Source organism: Lontra canadensis, unplaced genomic scaffold (assembly GCF_010015895.1).
Source record: "Lontra canadensis isolate GAN:19392208 unplaced genomic scaffold, GSC_riverotter_1.0 scaffold4, whole genome shotgun sequence".
Lineage (NCBI taxonomy): Eukaryota > Metazoa > Chordata > Mammalia > Carnivora > Mustelidae > Lontra > Lontra canadensis.
The window spans coordinates 3,741,157-3,749,497 of record NW_022630998.1 but is presented as its reverse complement, the minus strand read 5'-3'; the positions used below and the strand labels follow the sequence as shown (position 1 = coordinate 3,749,497).

The following is an 8,341-nucleotide window of genomic DNA, read 5'->3' as shown; positions in this document are numbered from 1 at the left end:
ATGCTGTCACTGCCCTCTGTCAGAATTTTCTAGACACAACCCTGGTGTACAGTTTTGCTAGTACAACCATGGAGTCAATGGCTTCTGAGACGGAGGCTCCATGCATGGTCCTCCTCTGGAGAGCCCCTGAGGGAAACGAAGTTTGCTCGAAGTGAGTGGTATGTCTCTTCATGTGTTCACCTCAGACATTGTGTTCTTGTCCCAACCTGTTCCATATCTGAAGTCAGTATTACCTGAGTGGCTTCAAAACAAGATGTGGTTTGTTGACTCATGGTTAACAGAGATTGAATGGAGATTTTTCCCCCTTTTTCTAAGAAAGTCTCGATTGCAGTTTAGGCTAGGAACAGATGTGTATTCCCATCTGGCATTTATGTTTTAAAGTTAAATCACAGATTTTCCTTATAGCCGATGGTCAAGTTGGCTAATGTTGGAGGTTTGGTAAAATTCTACTGAATCCCCTTCAATTTAAATGTATTATATAGGTGGAAAAAAGTGGTCAGGAACTTGATGAGATGTACCTTAGGATATTTTTGAGAAGCCATAGAGCATAGAGCAAGGGCTTTGCAGTAAAAGAAAACTAGGCCTGAGTTTTTGCTCTGCCATTTGAAAGTATATCCTTTTAGGAAAGTAGTTTTGCTGCATGAAGACTTGGTTTCCTCACCAATAAAATAGGGCTAAGAATATGACCTTTCAGGGATTATGTCCCTGTATATTAAATAAAAATTATATTAAATAAAATAGGTTAAATATATTTTATTAAATAAACTTATTTTTAATTTAGTTATAATCTAATATATTGATTTATAATTAATTTAAATTAATTTAATATATTTATTTAATTATAAATTAAATAAATATATTAAATAAAAATATAAAGTCATTAACACTGTTCAAGGCATGTCGTGCAGGTTTTTTTCTTTTTAATTATTATTAGAGGGGTGCCTGAGTGACTCAGTGGGTTAAAGCCTTTGCCTTTAGTTCAGGTCATGACCCCAAGGTCCTGGGATCAAGCCCTGCATTGGCATCAGGCTCTCTGCTCAGCGGGGAGCCTGCTTCCCTTCCTCTCTCTCTGCCTGCCTCTCTGCCTGCTTGTGATCTCTGTCAAATAAATAAAGAAATAAAATAAAATCTTTTTTAAAAATTATTTTTTAATATAATTTTTTAAAGATTTTATTTATTTGACAGACAGAGATCACAAGTAGGCAGAGAGGCAGGCAGAGAGAGAGGAGGAAGCAGGCCCCCGCTGAGCAGAGAGCAGGATGCGGGCCTTGATCCCAGGACCCTGGGACCACGACCTGAGCCGAAGGCAGAGGCTTTAACCCACTGAGCCACCCAGGCGCCCTATTTTTTAATATAATTTTTGATATTTTTATTAACATATAATGTATTATTAGCCCCAGGGGTGCAGGTCCGTGAATTGCCAGGTTTACACACTTCACAGCACTCACCATAGTAAAAAAATTATTATTATAACTATGTATCGCTTCCCGGCCTTTTGGCTAAGATCAAGTGAGTATTTGTTCTTATCAGTTTAATATCTGATACATCCTCTATCTGAGGACAGTATATTAAATGGATTTTTGAGCGGGGAGATGGAAGAGGAGCTTCCTCTGTCCACTCCACACATTGACCTGGTAGTGCTGTATTTCCAGGAATGGTGCCCGTCCCCTACCCCGGGGAAGTAACCAAGTGTCTAAAATCAGTCTGAGGGGCACCTGGGTGTCTCAGTCCGTGAAGCATCTGGCTTTGACTCAGGTCACGATCCTGGGGTCCTGGGATCAAGCCCTGCATTGGGCAACCTGTTCAGTGAGGGAGTCTGCTTCTCCCCCATCCCCTCCCCCTGCTTGTGCTCTTTCTATCTCTCTCTCTCTCTGTGGAATAAAGAAATAAAATCTTCTAAAAAATTAAATAATTATTATAACTATGTCCATTTAGTTATTTACAGTAACTGGCTATTATTCTGTCTTCCTAATATGAACCCTCTTCTCTGGACTATACTCACTAGTTAAAGCCCATATTCAAATGAGATTTCTTAAATGTGTGTAGAAAAGAAAACAATCAGGAAACTATAAACTCACTTTACTTAATTTTTAAGGTTAGATTTTTTTAAAGGCTTTATTTATTTATTTAACACTACTTTCTGTTTATTGAGAGTTTTGTTCACTCTTGAACAGTAAGCCTGTGAGTTGCAACCGTACCGCCAGGCATCTCCCTTGGAGGAGGTCCTGCTTCATGGAGAATATCACAGCTGTGACACAGAGACCTCTACTTTTCATCCTGTGAGTGAGATTTTCTGAAGGATTTGGTGGGTTTTTTTTGTTTTTGTTTTTGTTTTACAAGTACAGGGTGTTTATGAATTCCTCATGCAAACTTAAAATTTGATAACTTGCATACACAGAAACAGATTGTAAGCACCTCCTGCAAACCCATTTTGGGGAGTTTTCCACACTCTCCAATTCAAATATTGAGACTTCAGCCCAAGGACCATCTTTAGTGATGTGTTATTCATTTGGGTTTCCTAAGCCCTTGAAAACATTCTCCATTTGGTGCTGTGTAATTTCGTGAACCACCTATCTGAGCACAATCCTAAATTTCTTCGGTGTGTGGTTTTGATGAGGAGACAGGTTTCTACAGGTCCCATTAAAAAAAAAAATGAAGTCTGAAAAAGGAGGGGTGATGGAAAGTAGCCAGGTGGTTCATCCTGGTTTGTCTGTACATACTGTGAAAAGGACAGCATGGATGAGCTATTTACTATTTGAACTAAGATCACGCAGACAAGATGTACAATCCAAAATAATGAAATTGTCCTAATTAGGGGGCACATTTCATAACATCTCAAAGTAATACCATATAAACTGTGTGTATATTGTAGACAAGAGGATCAATGACTCACCTTTTCCTGAAAGCAGATACCAAATAAAATGAGCATTAGTATTAATAACTTGCCATCATTAAAATCTCAAATTGTATACTTGATAGTTACCTTATGTATAGATGTATAGACCCCATCTCTTTAAACATACACACATATTCACATAGTTGCATAGACCTACTAATTGTATTTTTCTGCCTTCCAAGACCTGTGCATTTTTAAAATAAACTATTTAAAGCAGTCAAGTGATTGGTATGCTGACTGTATTGACAGAGGGGAAGTTGTATCACTTTTAGAAAATACATCACCTCTCTTTCATACAGTTCTCTTCCTGGAAATTCCAGTTAAACTAAGAGGAAGGAATTTTTTTTATTAAATTTTATTTTTTTGTAAACATATAATGTATTTTTATCCCCAAGGGTACAGGTCTGTGAATCGCCAGGTTTACACACTTCACAGCACTCACCATAGCACACACCCTCCCCAACGTCCATAACCCCATCCCCCTCTCCCAGCCCCCCCCCCCCAGCAACCCTCAGTTTGTTTTGTGAGATTAAGATCTCTTATGGTTTGTCTCCCTCCCGATCCCATCTTGTTTCATTTATTCTTTTCCTACCCCCTTAACCCCCCACATTGCATCTCCATTTCCTCATATCAGGGAGATCATATGATAGTTGTCTTTCTCTGATTGACTTATTTCGCTAAGCCTAATATCCTCTGGTTCCACCCATGTCATCGCAAATGGCAAGATTTCATTTCTTCTGATGGCTGCATAGTATTCCATTGTATATATATACCATATCTTCTTTATCCATTCATCTGTTGATGGACATCTAGGTTCTTTCCATAGTTTGGCTATTGTGGACATTGCTGCTATAAACATTTGGGTGCACGTGCCCCTTCGGATCACTGCGTTTGTATCTTTAGGGTAAATACCCAGTAGTGCAATTGATGGGTCATAGGGTAGCTCTATTTTCAACTTTTTGAGGAACCTCCATGCTGTTTTCCAGAGTGGTTGCACCAGCTTGCATTCCCACCAACAGTGTAGGAGGGTTCCCCTTTCTCCGCATAAGAGGAAGGAATTTAAAATAAATGAAATTTTTACTAAAAGAGCTTTAATTTTAATATGGTTAGCAGTTATAGTGGTAAAGGGAAACCATTAGCATAAGACTTTGCTTTCTGTTCCAATGTTCTTTGAAGTTATTTATTTTTAAATTAAATTTATTATTTTTCCAGGAATTTGCAATTACCTGTAATATAATTTTATCACTTTTTTATTGAGCTATAATTGACATGTCAGATTATACTTGTTTCCAGATGTACAATGTAATGATTTGATTTTTGTATATATTTCTAAATGATCACCCCAGTAAGTCTAGTTAACGTCCACGTCATCCCTTATTGTGGCTTCTAAATATGAGGAAGCAAGCTGTTTTGTGTGATTTGAAGTAGGATGGGCACTGTGGGTTAACATCTGGGAGGTACATGATTTAGAAGAAAGACAGCTTCATGGGACAACCTAAGTTTGGGGCCAGCAAACATTCTTCATGTGGCTTTATGTGGCTCTGGAGCAAGCATATACAATCCTTTGCCTTAGTTTGTTAATCTGAAAAGGTTGCTATTAAGATTACACCCAATACACAAAGCACCAAGTACAGTGGATAGAAGGACTCAGTAGTTAGAACCTGACCTTACTAATTATTGACTGGTTTGTGCTGGACCCTCTGGACTTCTATCACACACAGTGTGCATAAAGTTCGAGTACCTAAAAGCTTATGAATTACACTGTAACTCCTTTCTACAAAGTGCATTTTGAAACACCTCGGTAAAGCAAAACTGTAACTCAAAGAATGAAGTTGTGTGCCTTTTGATCTTATTTTATTTTCACTTATAACAGAAAATAATGGCTTTCATTTTATTTTTTGCCTTTGGAATCCAGCATAATGGCAAAATCAGTAGTCATCTTTACCCATCTCTGTGGATACTGAATTGCTTTTTTAAAAAAAAGATTTATTTATTTATTTGGGAGAGAAAGCACCTGCAGGGAGGAGCAGAGGGAGAGAATCTTTAAGCAGACTCCCTGCTGAGCACAGAGCCCAAGGGGCCCCGGGGCTCAATCTTAGGACCCTGAGAAACACAACCTGAGCTGAAACAGAGTCAAATGCTTAACCGACTTAGTCACCCAGGTACCCAAATTGTCTTCTTAAAGGAAGCCTATTGTCCACTTAGATTTCTTATCTCATACACACACACACACACACACACACACACACACACACAATGTTATAATTGTATATATAAAATGCTTAAAATCAAAACTTTATTTGGCTTAAATGATTGAGCAGAACTTGCAGTGTTGTTGTTTCTAAGTGCTTTATTTTCCTGTTGGTAGAGAAATCCAGAGAATTTCTGTGGACTTAGAAATTAGCACAAAATGTGTTCCTCCCCCACCCCCCAAAAGCAGTTCAGAGATCTGTATCTTAGATTATCCCAAGTTTCTACTTAAGACCTATGAATTGTAATGGAGATCAGACTTTTCTATGTGTTTCAGGTTGTCAGTTATAATTAAACAAAATGTCCAGAGCTTTCCAGTTGAATGTAGATGACAGTGAACCAGTGATCAAAAAATTGTTGTCGGATGAAACAATACCAGTAATTGACATCTGCATTTGCTCAGAACCTCGTAAGGTCCTGGCATGTATCTACGTTTCTATAAATCTTGAGCTTCAAAGAGGCTGGAAGTTCTTTTTGTATTGATTTTTCCTGGTTGATTTTGTTGAATAAAGCTAATGTGCCGTCGTTGAGAATGAACGTAGAAGGGGCTTTGGAACCATGTGGCATTTGTTTAATTTCCAGGACAATAGACTAATACCTCTGAAAAGAAAATTGATTCAGAATATGATACAGAACACATGCTAGAGTGAATCGCAAAGTCTTGAATTCATCTTGAGCATGAAATGTTAGTACCTCCGAGACTATTCACTGGAAATCCAGAAATGTTGTCTGCTTCTGACACATTTCTTTTTCTTTCAGTAAAAATCAGATCTGGGCTGGTGCTAGCGTGAAGCCCTTGGGTAGCTGGAATGAAGCTGCCATCCGGTGAAATTCCACTATTTATCATACCAGCTTCACGGGTGACTTAAATAATCCACCCCCAACATTTTGACACAATGCAATTATTTTGCTTTAGACAGTCAGCATTTGTTTGTTTGAAAAGATTGTTGCTAAAAGTACCATCTTCAGATAAATGTGCTCAGATTTGTATTTTAGATGTATTTCACAGCCACACTTTTATAAATAGGTTAGAAAATAGCTAGATACTGATTTATGGCTGACAGCTAGTTTTAGTGGTATTCAGAATCTCTGCAAGGCTACTTGGACTGGTTCCCTTGAGTCTTTACAGCTCATGAAAACTCCAAACAGTTTTAAAGACAGGAGGAAGAAAAAAATATTTAACGCAGTATGTTCAAGCCTCAGTGGATTATTTTATTCCCGATTTTCCAAACCAGTTTAAGTTTCAAATTCATTTGTTTTTTTTTTTTTTTTTAGCATTTATAGTGATTGTTTCAGTGTGTTCAGTGAATAACAAAAAGGGCAGTCAGTGCTTACTGTAGCCATGAGAAGGCCCAGGTCCAAGTGCTATCTATACCTTGTGTTTGTCTTTTTCCTTGTTGGTTAAGAACGTGGATTCTGGAGTCTGTCTGTCTTTCGAATGGGCTCTGCAGGAAATGTTGAGCAAGTTCCTAAACTTCTATTGTTTTGGTTTCTTTGTCTGTATAAATGTGGATGCTGATAGTACCTACTTTATGGGGAGGTAGGAGGATTAAGTAAGTTAGTACATTTAAAGAATATTCGGGAAATTGAAGGGGTAGACAAACCATGAGAGACTGTGGACTCTGAGAAACAAACTGAGGGTTTTGGAGGGAAGGGTGGTGGGGGATGGGTGAGCCTGGTGGTGGGTATTAAGGAGGGCATGTATTGCATGGAGCACTGGGTGTGGTGCATAAACAATGAATTCTCGAACACTGAAAAGAAATAAAATAAAATGGAAAAAAAAAAAAAGAATTTTGAGGTGTGCCTGTGTGGCTCAGTCAGTTGAGTGACCGATGTGGTTTTGGTTTGGGTCATTATCGTGTGGTCATGGGATGGAGCCCCATGTTGGGCTCCGTGCTCAGTGGGGAAATGCTGCAGGTTCTCTCTCCCTCTCCCTCTGCCCCTCCCCATGTTGGCATGCTCTCTATCTCTCTCTCAAAATAAATGATAAAACTTTAAAAAAAAATTTTTAAGTGTTTGCCTTATAAGGGACCTGTGATAAATATTATCTTCTTTTATATGTGTATGTATGTGTGTGTGTACATATGGCATATACGGGTATATATGTACGTGTATATACTTATGCATGTATGTGTATACATTTGTGCATAACAATATATAATAGAAATAGACACTGATAAACTTAAAATATCTTCAGTGTTCCTTCTTATGTTTTATTCCTATTCCCATCGTTGGTTATATGAAAATTGCTGTATTACCAAATACGTGTTAAATAACATAAAATACCAAACAAGGCAAGATATCAAAGACAAATCTACATGCTTTCAAGGTTTTTCACTTACCCCTTTGCTCTCATTTTATCCTCAAATATCTTTTTACATATTTTGTAAGTCTAGAGGGCATTTACATTGCTAGAAAGATCCATCCAGAATCTTCCAGATGTGTTTACATAATTCATGGTGTGCAGGGATTTCTTTGAGGCAATTCCATGTGGATATCAGGTTTGAGCAAAAGACGCAAGGAAGGACTAAACACAACATCTCTGTTTTTTCCCTTATGAAGAAAGTACTTTCCTTCTATCTGGTAACTCCTGCCTCTTCAATCAGTGCTCCTTAGAGATTCCAATAAATGATTCTTTTTCACCATTCCTTCTCATGCCATGCTGTGTGCCGCAGTCTCCCCAAGGTTCTTGTGTTTCTTTTTGTCCACACTTGCCTCGGAGCTTGGTCACAGTCATGATGTGGGTGACAGGCAAATGAAAGATCAATTCAGGGAAGTCCAGGAGCCCTTTCCTCCCAAGGATGGAAAATATTCTGGGCTCGCTCCCTGCCTCCAAACCTGAAGATTGGCTGTGTGGGTCACTTGACTGTCCCCTGTGAGTGCTCAGCATGGAACGCTATGTACTCTTCCTGTTTGACGTTTTTCATTTCAAAGATCCTATTACATTCTCTTGAATATTGCAGTGGGCCTGCTGACCTAATAATTCTTTCATCCCTAATTTCCATCATTATCTCTGCTTGAAGTTCCTTCACACGCACACCTCGGCCAGAGAAGGTGTGTGAAGGACACAGTTCCTGCTCTTACAGGAGAGGCTCGTATCGTCGAGAGCCAAGTCTCAAGTGTACAGCGACTGTTCTTTCCTCATTTTCTGGGGGCATTTGTTAGGTAGGCTATTTTAGATTTAGATGTGGTCTC

The 8,341-nt window shown here is 38.6% G+C and overlaps 1 non-coding gene across 1 annotated transcript; it reads left to right on the top strand.

Moving 5' to 3' along the window:
* Positions 1-1,479: 1,479 nt before the first annotated feature.
* Positions 1,480-1,668, top strand: LOC116863995. The gene has a single exon (XR_004381896.1). It is a non-coding gene; the product is annotated as a U2 spliceosomal RNA (small nuclear RNA).
* The last annotated feature ends 6,673 nt before the right edge of the window (positions 1,669-8,341 follow it).